The 13,964-nt window shown below is 38.2% G+C and overlaps 1 protein-coding gene across 1 annotated transcript in view; it reads right to left on the bottom strand.

Annotated features, from left to right (window-relative positions):
* dikar overlaps positions 1–12,948 on the bottom strand; it is a 72,587-nt gene extending 59,639 nt beyond the window's left edge. The window contains exon 1 of the mRNA XM_067788096.1: positions 12,310–12,948. The gene's annotated coding sequence lies outside the window, so the exon portion shown is untranslated. The remainder of the gene's footprint in view (positions 1–12,309) is intronic.
* Between the last annotated feature and the right edge of the window lie 1,016 nt (positions 12,949–13,964).

Here is a 13,964-nt window from a genome sequence, read left to right as displayed (position 1 = left end):
AAAAATATATGTTTGTAGCTCAATGAGAGGTTACTTTAAAATCGATCTCAAAAAAACCAATTTCCAAATTCTTATCTAAATATTTCGATCCGTGCGCCACCTAATGGAATTTTGTTCTCCTTTTCTTAAATTTTCTCGGCGTCTTATCCTATCTGTGAAGTTTAACAGTTGTAGCTCAATGAGAGCTTACATAAAAATCAATCCTAAAATTTCCTCCGTTTCGTACGATTTTTCTAAATCTCATCCCGCGCGCCCCCTAGCCAATCTTTTGGTATCGTGTTATCGGCTGTCGTCGACCTCTGAGTTAAGTTTGAAATTTCAAGTCTCTAGCTCATCGAGAAGTTACCTAAAAGCTGGTTTGAAAAATTTTAAATTCTTATCTAAGTATTTCGATCCGTGCGCCACCTATCGGATTTTTTTCCTTTTGTTGCATTGTCACGGTGTTCTAATCTATGTGTAAAGTTTCACGGTTGTAGCTCAATCAGAAGTTACTTAAAAATCGATTGCAAGATTTGTATGAAAAGCGGACAAACATTCAACCGACCTAATATAAAGGAAGTCAAAATCTCATTTTTGTTTCGTTTTTCAATAAAATTAACGTTAAATGGCAAAGGAGAAAATAAAATAGCGAAATACGAAACTACGAAAATAAATTTCATTTGGTTACTTCCAACACAGCATTTAGATGATAAATTTTTGAACTTTCCTTCATATCAATACAATTTGACTACTCCTTGCGAATAAATACTGAGTTTTCATACAGTTGAACAAAATAAATAATAAAATAAGCATACTTTTAATGATCAAAAACTGAAAATCATTTTTCGATCACTTTTTGAAATAATTTTTTAATAACTTTGATGAATAAATTTTAAGATTTTATAAAAATGAACATAGAGAATAATAAAACTGGTTTGCTTTTGATGATCAATAACTGAGAACAATTTTTCAATCACAATTTGGAATCATTTTTGAATTTAATTTCTTTAACTTCGGTGATCAAAATTCTAAATCATTTTTCAATCAACTCTCTTAATATTTGCAGACTACTTTTCTTGAATAAATGATGAATTTTTTACTTGTTAAAACAATACTTCTCATTGAAAATTTGATTTTTCTTCATTAGCTCACAATTTTTCAATCATAAAATCCAAAAAAATTACAAATATACAACACATATTCAAGACTAAAAGTAATATCAGTGCTGCTGCTAACCTAAGATGTCTTCTAGGATTTCTCTAGATGCGGCTTCCCAGAAAAGACATACTAGATGGAACCGATGTACGGAAGTTGTAAGCTGTTTAACCGCTGGTAAGTTAAGCTTGATCGACACGCCTGGACCCGGCTTCAACATCCTCCATGAGCTATGATTGTCGAAAACATCTTGTTATATTTAAAGAATGATATGAGACAAAGTAAAATCGTGACTTTTAACCCTTAAATGCATAGCGTACCATATAAGGTACGCCCTTTTACTTCATCATATCTCCTTCAAATTAATATGTACTACATTTTTATTTAGCCTTGATTGGAACTAAAAAATCTAACTTTTTTGTAAATATTATCACAGCCTTCAGAAATTTATAATTAGTTGTCGGGGAGCAGAGGTGCAAAGGGACGTGAATTTTGCAACAAAATCAAAGTGGGAATTTTATACCTCAATAAAATATATTTTGTGTTATTTTGTGTTAAATAAATATACCAGGTTAGAACATTAGTGTCTATTTTAGCGAATTAAAATGAAATGTAATCAAATTTAACGGTATTTATAGTTTATTGGCTTATTTGCATATGTACCATATATGGTACTTCATGCATATAAGCCAAATAAAAAATTACACTTTGTAAGTACTTTTATTTCAGTCAAGAATGAACATATAATTGGAGGAAAGAGGTATAATGCCGATGAAGTGGCAAATATGCTATGTGATGATTTCGAAGATCAGGTAGGATCAGATATACCCAAAAACGGAAACGTGTCTTTTGATGAAGATGAGCCCGAAGATGCATTCGATGATCTAATGGATGAAACACCAGGACCAAAGCGAATTAGAAAACAAGCGGAAACCGACTATGAATTGTTGGATGAAGATTCGATTAGTGATTCATTAAAAAAAATGAACGATGACGATGTCAACGTCATTTTATGAAGCAATATCTCCACAACAAACCCAAGAAATGGGGGTTCAAGCTCCTTGCCCTTTGTGACGTATCTGGTTTTATATACAAATTTGAAATTTATACTGGCGAAACTCATTGTTTACTATCTGGAGAACCAGATTTGAAGGGCTCGGCTAATATTGTTGTACGCATGACTTGTGGGGTTCCCCGTTTCCAAAATTATATCGTTTACTAGGTAATTATTATACCTCAATACCGTTATTGATTTATTTACCAACCCAAGGTATACACAGTATTGGGACCATCAACCGAAATAGGATCAAAAATTGCAAATTTTCAGAGACAAAGAATATGATGAAAATGAATCGAGGAGTATCAGCAGAGTTCTTAAACACAATACATGGTATACCAATAATATATATATCAGGGAAGGATAATCGGGTAGTTAACCTTGTTTCCATTTTCGTTGGGATGAAACCGGTGTTAAATCCACATACTGTTAATGTTCTAGGTCAGAATATATAGTGGTGGGATAAGAAAGAGAAGAAAGTGATTAATATCTCTTGCCCCCAAATAATTAAAGAGTACGATATGCATATGGGAGGTGTGAGTCTTATGGATTCCCACCTTGGTCGCTTAAAAATTGTGTTGAAAGCCGAAAAGGGTATCTTAGAATATTTTATCACCTATTGGATATATGCATGGCAAATGCTTGCCTAATTTTTAAAAGACCAAATCCTAGTACTCCAATGACTCAAAAGGCGTTCCGTCTGGAAATATCTTACATGCTGACGAATATGGGAACAAACCAAAGCCTCTCGTGCGCAAGATGAACGGAGACCCCCAAAAAATTTACGTTTCGACGGCATCCATCATTATCCCGTAGTTGAAGATGCACAAACGAGACGTGTAATATTGGTGATAAGAACGTGAATAATAGATCAATATTCAAATGTGAAAAGTGTAACGTACATCTCTGACTGAATGATAAACGTAAATGTTTTGTTGCTTATCATAAAAAATAAAAATAATAATAATTATACGAATCATATATTTAAAAGTAGTTTCAATAATTGACTTTATTTATGTAAATATGTACACGTATTTCCTTTGATTTGAATACACTGAAATATAATTTGCCTATAAAAAGTATTCACCATTTTTCACTCACAATGCATAGCGTACCATATAAGGTACAAATAAAAAAAGCACATATTCCACTTTTTTCGGAAAACGGCTCTTTTTTTTTTTAATGGTGATCCATTTCGTGTTCAGCGGGTTGTTTTACATGGGTGAAACTGGGTCTCCATATTTGGGGATGACCTCATGCATTTAAGGGTTAAAGTGACATCGGTACCATGATCTAAGATGATCATAGATGATGTTGGATGTTGTAGTCGTGTGTGTGTACAACGGTCAAGTTAATTACTACCTGTGGTTCAAAAAGCTTACTTCCGAGCTTCCAGATGCTTTCACCCCCTGATGAAATATGATCTTTATATAGTATTTAGTTGTGTATTAAATATGATGCTAAAATGAATCACAATCTTATTCACAAATGATTCCAAGCCATCATATAATATGATTGAAAATTGTTCTTAAATGTGATCAAAAAATGACTGTGAAAAGTAATCAAATGTTATTCCAAAAGAAGTAAAGTACAATACCGCTGATGTACGCTGACGATGTCAAAGTGTTATGCCCATTCGCTCACCTGAAGATAGGGCACTTCTTCAATTGGATCTGAATAATCTGGTTGAGTGGTGTGACGTGAACGTCATGTCACTAAATTTACCGAAGTGCAAGTTTATCAGCCCAATTCTAAACGAAAATTCCGTGCGAGTTTTCTCCCTTCTCCCATTCCTCGTATTCTAAATAAAAATTCCTTGTGAGTTTTTTCACTTCTCCCTTTCCTCCTATTCTGAACAATGTTCGAAAAAGCGGAAACCGGTTATGGGAGAAAAGTAGGTATTATGAATGTGAGGGAGAGGGAGATTTCTCTGCCATTTCATAGGAGTTTTTTCACTTGTTAAATTAAAGGGAATGAATCAAAATAGTTAAAGGAAATTGGTTATTTTAAGAAAGAACACTTATTTGTACAAATTTGTGCTAAAAGATGTATTTATATTCTACCACAATATTCTCACTGTTAATACAACAACAACTACAACCACAATATTCTTTATTTTAAGCCGAAAAATATATCATCAGCAACGGAAGAGCTCTTTATATATTTGATGCAGCCATCCAGAAATTGCGCAAGGACTTTTTAAGAAGGCTTAAATAGATTTTGGCATATGGCGAAAGGCGAACTCAACTCGACTTGGCCGCCAGAAAATTGCTTTGCAGAATGAATGCAGGCAACTCCGGCGGATTTGTGTTATCCCGCCGGTCTTCTTATGTTCCGCTGTTGATGTTGCTGTGGCACCAATTCATTACTCATTTCAGTGAATACCACATGAAATGCAATAAATACTGTGCATTGTTTATATTTTATTTCTTAATTTCCAACAAATTTGCAACAATAATTAAACTTTTCAATTTTGTAAACAAAATAAGAAATGTGCAACGAAATTTCAATTGACAAAACAGCTGACTTCGAAAATTCGAAATTCCTATTCCCCAATTATTGTTCTCCCTAGAACAGAATTGGAGGAATTTTTCCGCGGGAATAAAAAAATCCGCGAGAACAAAATTCCGCGAGAATATTTAGAATTGGTCTGTATGTGTTTTACGAGGAAATCTTTTGTTGTTGTTGTTGTTGTAGCAATGCTCGCCCCACCTAATAGCCGCGACCGATCACAAATTGTCATCAATATCCTCTAACGGGAGTCCAAGGAAACTTGCTGTTTCAACAGGGGTGGACCATAAGGAAAGGGGTGTTAGAGGCGTTGGTTCCACATTACAATTAAAGAGATGGTTGGTGTCATGTGGGGACACATTGCAAGCAGGGCATACATTTTGTATGTCGGGGTTGATTCTGGATAGGTAAGAGTTTAACCTGTTACAGTATCCAGAACGAAGTTGAGCAAGAGTGACACGCGTTTCCCTGGGGAGTATGCGTTCCTCTTCTGCGAGTTCTGGATATTTTTCTTCAAGTACTGGATTCACCGGGCAATTCCCGACATAAAGGTCCGACGCCTGTCTATGGAGTTCACCAAGGACCTGCTTGTGTTTTTCCGCTTCATACGGCTGGGTTCTCAGGTGCCGTATTTCCTCAAAATGCTTACGGAGATGACTCCTTAGGCCCCTAGGCGGTGCTGGTTCGTCAATCAGATGTCTGTTGGGATGCCCAGGTTTCTGGGTATTCAACAGAAACTGTTTGGTCAGCATCTCATTTCTCTCCCTGATGGGGAGTATTTTCGCCTCATTATGCAGATGGTGTTCTGGGGACATAAGAAGACAGCCCGTGGCGATTCTGAGAGCAGTATTTTGGCAGGCCTGTAGTTTCTTCCAGTGGGTGGTTTTTAGGCTTGGCGACCATATGGGTGACGCGTAGCACGTAATCGGCTGGCTGATTGCTTTGTATGTGGTCAAGAGCGTTTCTTTATCTTTTCCCCAGGTACTGCCAACAAGGGATTTGAGGATTTTATTACGGCTCTGAATTCTTGGAACAATTGCAGTTGCGTGCGCACCAAAATGTAGATCCTGATCAAACGTCACACCCAAGATTTTGGGGCGTAGGACAGTCGGTAGCGTAGTGCCATCGACGTGGATGTTCAATATGGTCGACATTTGGGGCGTCCATGTTGTAAACAAGGTCGCGGAAGATTTAGTCGGTGACAATGCCAGGTTTCGCGAGGCGAAAAAACTGGAGAGATCAGGGAGATAGCCGTTTATTTTATTGCATAGCTCATCGATCTTTGGGCCTGGGCCTGTGGCCATTATTGTGCAGTCATCGGCGTAGGAAACGATTGTGACTCCTTCCGGTGGTGAAGGTAGCTTAGATATGTAGAAATTAAACAAAAGCGGGGATAGGACACCACCCTGTGGCACCCCTTGTTTAATTCTCCTTTGTTTTGATGTTTCGTTTCTGAATTGCACCGATGCCTGCCGACCACCCAGATAATTTGCGGTCCACCTTTTAAGACATGGGGGAAGGGTGGACCCTTCCAGGTCTTGCAGTAACGAGCCATGGTTGACCGTATCAAAAGCTTTTCATAGGTCTAACGCTACGAGTACTGTTCTATGGTGGGGATATTGATTCAAATCGCAATTTATCTGGGTGCTAATGACATTTAGCGCGGAGGTAGTGCTATGGAGTTTTCTGAAGCCATGCTGATGAAGGGCTAGCTGCAAATGTGCTTGGAAATAAGGGAGCAAAATGGCTTCAAGCGTCTTTGCCACTGGCGATAGGAGAGATATCGGACGATATGACTCACCTACGTTAGCTGGTTTCCCAGGCTTTAGTAGCGGGACCACCTTGGCCATTTTCCATTTCTCGGGTATGACAAAGGTGGAAAGAGACAGGTTGAAGACATGCGCTAAATATTTGAAACCCTCTTTCCCTAGGTTTTTAAGCATCGGCGTGGCTATGCCGTCTGGGCCCACTGCTTTGGATGGTTTAGCGCGACCAGTGGCGTCCTCAACCTCTCTAGCGGTGATGGTAATTGGTGACGCGCTGAGTTTGTGTTTATGTGCGTGTCTATTGGCTCTCCGTCTATCTTTGTCGACCGTAGGATGCATTATATATTGTCGGCAGAAAGCGCTCGCGCATTTTTTCGCATCCGACAGCACCTTATCGCCAAAGGCGATGGAAACTTTGTCTTTGTGCTTAGTCGGATTCGATAGGGACTTTACGGTGGACCAAAGTTTACCTACACCGGTAGAGAGGTTACAACCTCTTAGGTGCTCTTCCCATTTCGCCCGCTTGTGTTCGTCCACAAGCAATCTGATGCGTTGGTTTATATCCCTTATTTGGGGGTCGCCTGGATCAAGCTGTCTTATAAGGTCGCGTTCCCTCGCTAAGCTCGCGGCCTCCGCCGGGAAGTGGGGCCGGATTTCGGGAATTCTCCCGGCGGGAATGAAATGTGCCGAGGCGGATTCAATGACCTTACGGAAGGCACGCTCCCCTTGGCGGGCATCAGTCGGGATAGGGAGGACAGCAAAGCTGCTGTCTGTTGCAGATTTACATTCTTCCCACTTTCCTTTTTTGAAGTTTATGAAAGTGCGTTTTTCGGTGACGATGAAGTCGACGGTACGCTCGAACGAAATAAGTATGGGCAGGTGGTCGGATGCCAATGTTACCATCGGCTGCCAGTTGACGCAGTTTACGAGTTCTGCGCTTACGATTGAGATATCTGGCGAGCTATGACAGCTTACTACCATACGTGTGGGGGCGTCTCCGTTTATTGTGCAGAACGTCGTTTCGTCTATTTGATCCGCCAACAGCTCACCCCTACTGTCCGCCCGCAAGTTTGAATGCCATAGGTCGTGATGAGCATTGAAATCGCCTAAGATAATGCGATTGTTGCCAGTGAGTAAGGCCTCGATATTAGGGCGGTATCCACTGGGGCAACAGGTGACAGGAGGGATGTAGATGTTGATGATTTCTAGATTTGCATCGCCTGACCGGACAGATAGGCCTTGACGTTCTAAGACATTGTCACTGCGGTCGATGCCAGGATCAAATATATGATATTGCACAGAGTGGTGTATGATAAACGCGAGGCCGCCTCCATTTCCGCTCTCGCGGTCTTTCCTGTGGACATTATAACCAGAGCAGGTCTGCAATGCAGATCTTGCTGTGAGTTTAGTCTCTTGAATCGCAGCAATGCGGATGTTGTGCCGCTTCATGAAATCGACTATCTCCGTAATCTTCCCAGTTAGTCCATTACAGTTGAACTGCAGAATTCTGAAGTGCATGAGGGGTGACGCCGCCACTCTAGGGGTATGTGAGGGGTGACTACGCCTAGGTTGTGGAAGGCCAGGACGCAATTGCTGTTGTGGCCTTGGGACTGGGCGCCCTTGGGCAAGCATTGGGGTACCCGGATGATTTGGGTTTGCGACCTGGCAACATGGCGCGATGAAACCCGTCGAGGGGTTGCCGTCGCGGAGACCAGAACATCTAGGAAAGTGGCACCACCCAAAGCAGGAGCTGCATTGAGCGGATGTCGCAAACCTATATATTCTGTGCTGGCAGACGGTGCAAACGGAGGCAGGGACTAAGAGTCTGTTTCCCTGACCTGCACGATTGCTGCCAGAAAAGAGGGGGGGAGAAGAAGACGGGGGCAGGGGCTGATGCTCAGCATTGCTACCAGCTCTACTACGAAGGTAGTAGTTATGAGTGGTATCAGCTGTTTGAGTTGTTGGCGCCGTGGGGCGCGAGCAGCAGCGGGTACTAGTTGTGGCTTGCTGAGCAGCGAAGCTGCTGGAAGGTAGTGGGGATACGCTTAGGCGTAGACTACGGGACGCCCTTGGGCGTGAGCAGCAAGGAGCCACAAAAGATTTATAAAAGTTACGTGGACGTCGGGTTTTGGGATCAAGCCCAGAACAACCTATCCGATGCAACCATCCCTTGCACGAGACACACTGAACAGAGTATGACCGTCCTGAAAAGATTCTTTTCTGGCAGATGCAGCAAAACCATTTCTCATGACCGGGGTCAGGAGACGGACCCGGATTGGGTTCGATACCTTCCCGGAGTAAGAGAATATGTAGCAGTCCTGCTGCAAGGAGCTGCTGGGAGGATGACAATTTGTGGGAGGGACGAAACAAATTAAATGGGGTCACACTGAAATGACAGTCCTTGGTCGGGAAAAATCCCGAGTCGCTCCGGTACATAGAACCGACTGCCTTGGGAAGCGAAGGAAATCTTTTAAAACCTATCGGTACATGATAGGCGATTATATCATTAAGCAAGTCACAAACTTTACTGATCTTGGCGTTATAATGGACCCTAAACTGGACTTCAAATTACATATCGAATCGTGTGTGAATAGGGCTAGAGGCACTTTGGCTTTCGTAAAAAGGTGGTCAAAGGAATTCAATGACCCCTATGTCACTAAAACTCTTTTTTTATCGTGAGTAAGACCTATATTGGAATATGCTTCCATTATCTGGAACCCGCGTTATCAGGTTCATAGCGACAAATTGGAATCGGTCCAGAAGCAATTTTTGCTCTTTGCTTTAAATCATTTGCCCTGGGATCCATCAAGGAACCTACCGCCCTATTGCAGCCGGTTAAAACTTTTACAGCTGCCTTCACTACAGAGCCGTAGGGAGATGCTTGGCGTTTTATTTATGGTAAAACTATTAAGTAAAACTATACAGTCCATCCCGACAACTGATTCAATAATATATGTATATACATATTTTATAATATAATTTTGCTCACTATGTATGCTTGTTAATTTTACACTGTAATCCGCATTTATGTTCATTCATTAATTCATATTTAGTCTGATTGATTGTAAAATTTGTAGACTAACAAATAAATAAATAAATAAATAAATAAATATTCCAGTAATATCAAGTATGATAAAAAGATGAATAAAAAGTGTTTCGAAATATGAATCATAAATGATTATTCAAGAATAATCACATTTATGGTACATTTTTCTCCCGACGATACGTTAATTTTCGAACAGAAAATGCTTTTAAATTTGAACGTTTTTAATCATCTTGGGTTATGATATTTGAATAGTTTTTATCAAAATTTTCAAAAAATGCTGGCTGGGTTATAAAAAAAATTATCAATACATTTTCGAAATAGAATATTGTGTAAAGTGGGTAGAAAAAAATGACCGTTACCGAAATTAAACTTTTCTTGTATCATTATACAACACCCTGTATATGATTCGATAAATGCGAGTTTTAAAATGTACACTTTTGCTTCATATAATTTGTATGAAAGAAAAATGTACACTTTAAAACTTATACTTACTAAATACAACCCCGGGTAAAATCGTGAAAATACAAAAATAAAAGATCTTGGACTTTTGTTTTATTTATTATTGTTGTGAGGTTCATGTCGTTTGACACTTCCCCAGACGTTTTTGACTCCTGTTGTAAATTATTACATCTGATACGATTTAACGTCATATATTACAAGTTATATAATACAAAATTTAATTTTAAAAAACGCAGAAGATATCATTAAAATGGTATTCTTTATTTTAGCTAACAGCTGCTTATTAAGCAAAAGAAATTTAAAACTTTCATTTGGTTGTTATTTTGATGATTTTGGTGCACCCAAAAAAAAGAGTTTGGAAGAAAATTGGGTAGACCCTACATTAAGGGTCCAGGCGATCCGTTTTCATTCATTGGTACTATTTAAAACATCTGGTAGTACCAAGCAAGCTGCGAATTAGATAGAATTGCGGAATGTAAATAAATTATTAAATTGTTATTACGTAAATTTAAGCAAAAGAAAACAGTGGCTTGTGGTTTTATAAACATTAAAGAGTGTAGTAATGTACAAAATTCTTGTGAAAGTGCTCGTGTGTAGATAAAAAATGATAGTTATACCTTAGTACTTTAACAACAAATTACTAATAAACTGTTAATAACAATTGAAAATTACTGATTAATCCTCACCGGGAAACTCCCTGAGAACATAAATACACTCATGGACAAAATAATAGGTGTACACAGCTTTGGTTCTCTATCATTCTAAGATTTATAAATGAAAACAAATTTTGTGTGGTAGTTTTTATAACTTTAGTTACTTATACTAAATATATGAAAATGATTACAATTCATCCATTTACAAGACAATTGTATCATAATAAAATATTGGTTGGTCAAAATAATAGGTGTATGAAACTTTTCTTAGAAATCAAAGAACACCATTGAATTATAAATCCTTACTCCACAGTTTTCTTAATCGCCAGTATCTCCTTCATGTTTAATATAACTATGCCTATTCTATTGGACATGGTTTAAAATAATTTTTGGCATGCTTCCAATGGAGTGCTATCCCATCCCAATCCCTTGTCTTCTGCCAAATAAACTCGCTTGTTATGAGATGAAAAGGACGCCAATCTTCTCTTAAGGTCACTCCACAAGTTCTCAATCGCGTTGAGGTCAGACTATTAACCTGGCCATTGCATACATGGGTCAATTCCATTTCTGAACCACTCAGATACCAACCGAAAAGTATGTTTTATATCGTTATATTGGTAATAACTTAACCTGAGTGCGGTGGTTTCCTCCGCATAAGGCAGCTTAACATTTCGCAAAATATCCCTGTATTAGGTATGCCTAAAATCGGAGACACAAACCTCTGGTGGCCAAAATGTATAACATATAGCTGAATCGGTTGCGCTGAATAGTGGATACACACAATTTTTAGAGGTGAAACATAGAAGGTAATTTTCTAGTTGAGGGGTCGACTGCTAATAAGCTTCCAAAAATATCGAGTGAGGTGTCAAAAGACGCGTATTAATCTCGAGAACAATAATCCGAATGCGGAAAAGAAAGATTTTATCTCTGTCCGGAGATATTTGCAGTTGAAGTTGGCGATTTCCATCTGGTTGTTGTTGTGTTGGTACAAAAAAAAATTGTGCATCACCGTGGCGGTTGCGTATTAGCAGTCGACCCCTTAACTAGACTATTACCACATAGAATTAGTGTTGAGGTGAAACATACACATATTTCAGTTGCATCTGAGTATAATGCGTATTGAAATTTAGCATGACAAATTTTATGCACAGCAATTTCAGAAGTGTATTTAAAGTTTGACGCTTAGCAGTCCATATAAAGTTTAAGCGTAAACGTCTATAAATGTAAAAAAAAAAAAAACACAGCTAATGTGTGGACGTGTCTAATAAGTTGCACTCAGTTGTACGTACATACATCCATTCTCAAAGTAAAACGAATTATGTAGCTAACGCACGATGGGGGTCGACAAACAAATGGAGGAGCAGAGCAAAGAGCAAAATGTACAATTACTTGATGGCGCGCATCTACAACCATACATAAAAAGTTTCTTGTGCCGCGAACTCTCAAAAAATCAAAACGAAAAAAATCGACGAACAAGCATACGTACGTACATACGCACACCTCCCGCCCATTTTCTTTGACATTTCGTATTTATATTTTTTTCCTCTTATTTATATAGATATGTAAATATGTAACTCAAAGCATAATTTCAAAAACATGCAATTAGAACTACAAAATACTTGACAAAACACCAATAACAAAGAGAGGAAGAAAACTTATTTATAATAGAATTTCGGTGCATACCTTCAGCGCCACTTGAAGCAAATGTTTCTTTGCTTAAGCGGTTACTTCAATTTATTTTTTATTCTGTATTTTTTTATTTAATTATATTTTTTATATTCACATTTAAAAAACACATTTATTTATTTTTTGCCTTCTCTCTTTCTTCCTACATTCACTTTACATCAATTTGTCGCGCATCTTTTCCGCTTCAACATTTTAGTTCGCTATTATTTTATTTTCTATTTCTTTTCTTTTGCTCTTCAATAGATCAAGTAGAAAAGATTGTGAAAATTTTTTAGTTCCATCTTCACATAAGTTCGTGCGTATATGGTGCCGTCGGTAGATACGTGTTCGTTTGTATGTTGGCGTGCGCTATACACTCCTTCGTTCCCGATTTAATTTTTTCTGCTTTAACTTTCATATAAAATTTTCTATGCACATAAGAATGACTTTTGTTCTAATTTAGCGCTATTTCTACGTAAATCAACGCTATAATTAAGCGTATTTCAAAGCATTAGCTTGTTTTATATTTTCACTTAATACCTTTTTCTAAATTTTCAATCGACAAAATTTTCTATTTTTTCACAAAACACATACACACGGCAAAGCACTTTTTCATATTTTTTTATCTTTTTCACTAACTAGCACTACCGAATCCGTTAAGCGCACGAAATTAACTGAACAAAATTTTATTCAACATTTCTTTACGAATTGTCAATCAGCGAGAACGGCCCAGCCAGTTCTCTGCGTACAATAGCTGTCACCGTCGACAATGCGCGAGAGAGATGGTGTTATGGCACATCCGCTGTAATGTTTAGTGCGGAAGTGGGCTAGTATGTTTATACTGACAGGAAATGAAAAGTTCAGTATTGGGTAACGTCATAAATATATTTGGAAGAAAATTCGGACATTTTATTACTACACCATCTCGATTATGTCGAACTATATTAAAATGAAGACAATCTGCAAATGAACTGGATGTAGGTGATGGCTATGTAGATGCAATAGCCGCACGAGATCCTTCTGTCTGGAATCGCAACGCAGGCGCTCCGCCGGAATTATTGGGCTCACCAAGACTCTATCAATAGCTGTTTTTTAACATCTATATACATATACGCTTAAACTTTATATGGACTGCTAAGCGTTAAACTTTATCTAAACTTCTGAAATTGCTGCGCAGAAAATTAGGTCTCCTAAATTTCAATACGATTTAAACTCGCATGGTGTGAAATTGGCGTCGGTTGGCAGAGAGAGAGCATATATGACACTACTTTATTTATGCTTGGATTCCAAGCTAAAAAAACTGACGAAACTTTATCGGAACTTCAAAACACAAAAACAATTTCTATCATGAAAAAGCGAGACACTTTTCCCCCTAATGGTTCACTTTTTTCACAAGAAAGTTGATTTTAATTGTGTTTTTATGCACCAAATTTTCAAACTAAAAACAAAATTTGCATGTGTCAGAAAAAAATAAAGAAAAAACTGCCGAATGTCAAAAAACTATCGAAATACAAACTGGCTGGTTTGTTTTTAATGAACTAGATTGTATTTTCCTTGCATTTCGTTAGTTTTTTGAAATATAGTTTACACACTTACACCGGTACCGAAGCCGTACTATGAGGAGTGCGACAAAAATTGACGATAAAATACAAGAAAAAATACACAAAAATAAA

Source organism: Eurosta solidaginis, chromosome 5 (genome assembly GCF_040869045.1).
Source record: "Eurosta solidaginis isolate ZX-2024a chromosome 5, ASM4086904v1, whole genome shotgun sequence".
NCBI lineage: Eukaryota > Metazoa > Arthropoda > Insecta > Diptera > Tephritidae > Eurosta > Eurosta solidaginis.
The sequence above is the reverse complement of the archived record's forward strand: the minus strand, read 5'-3'. Positions and strand labels throughout refer to the sequence as shown.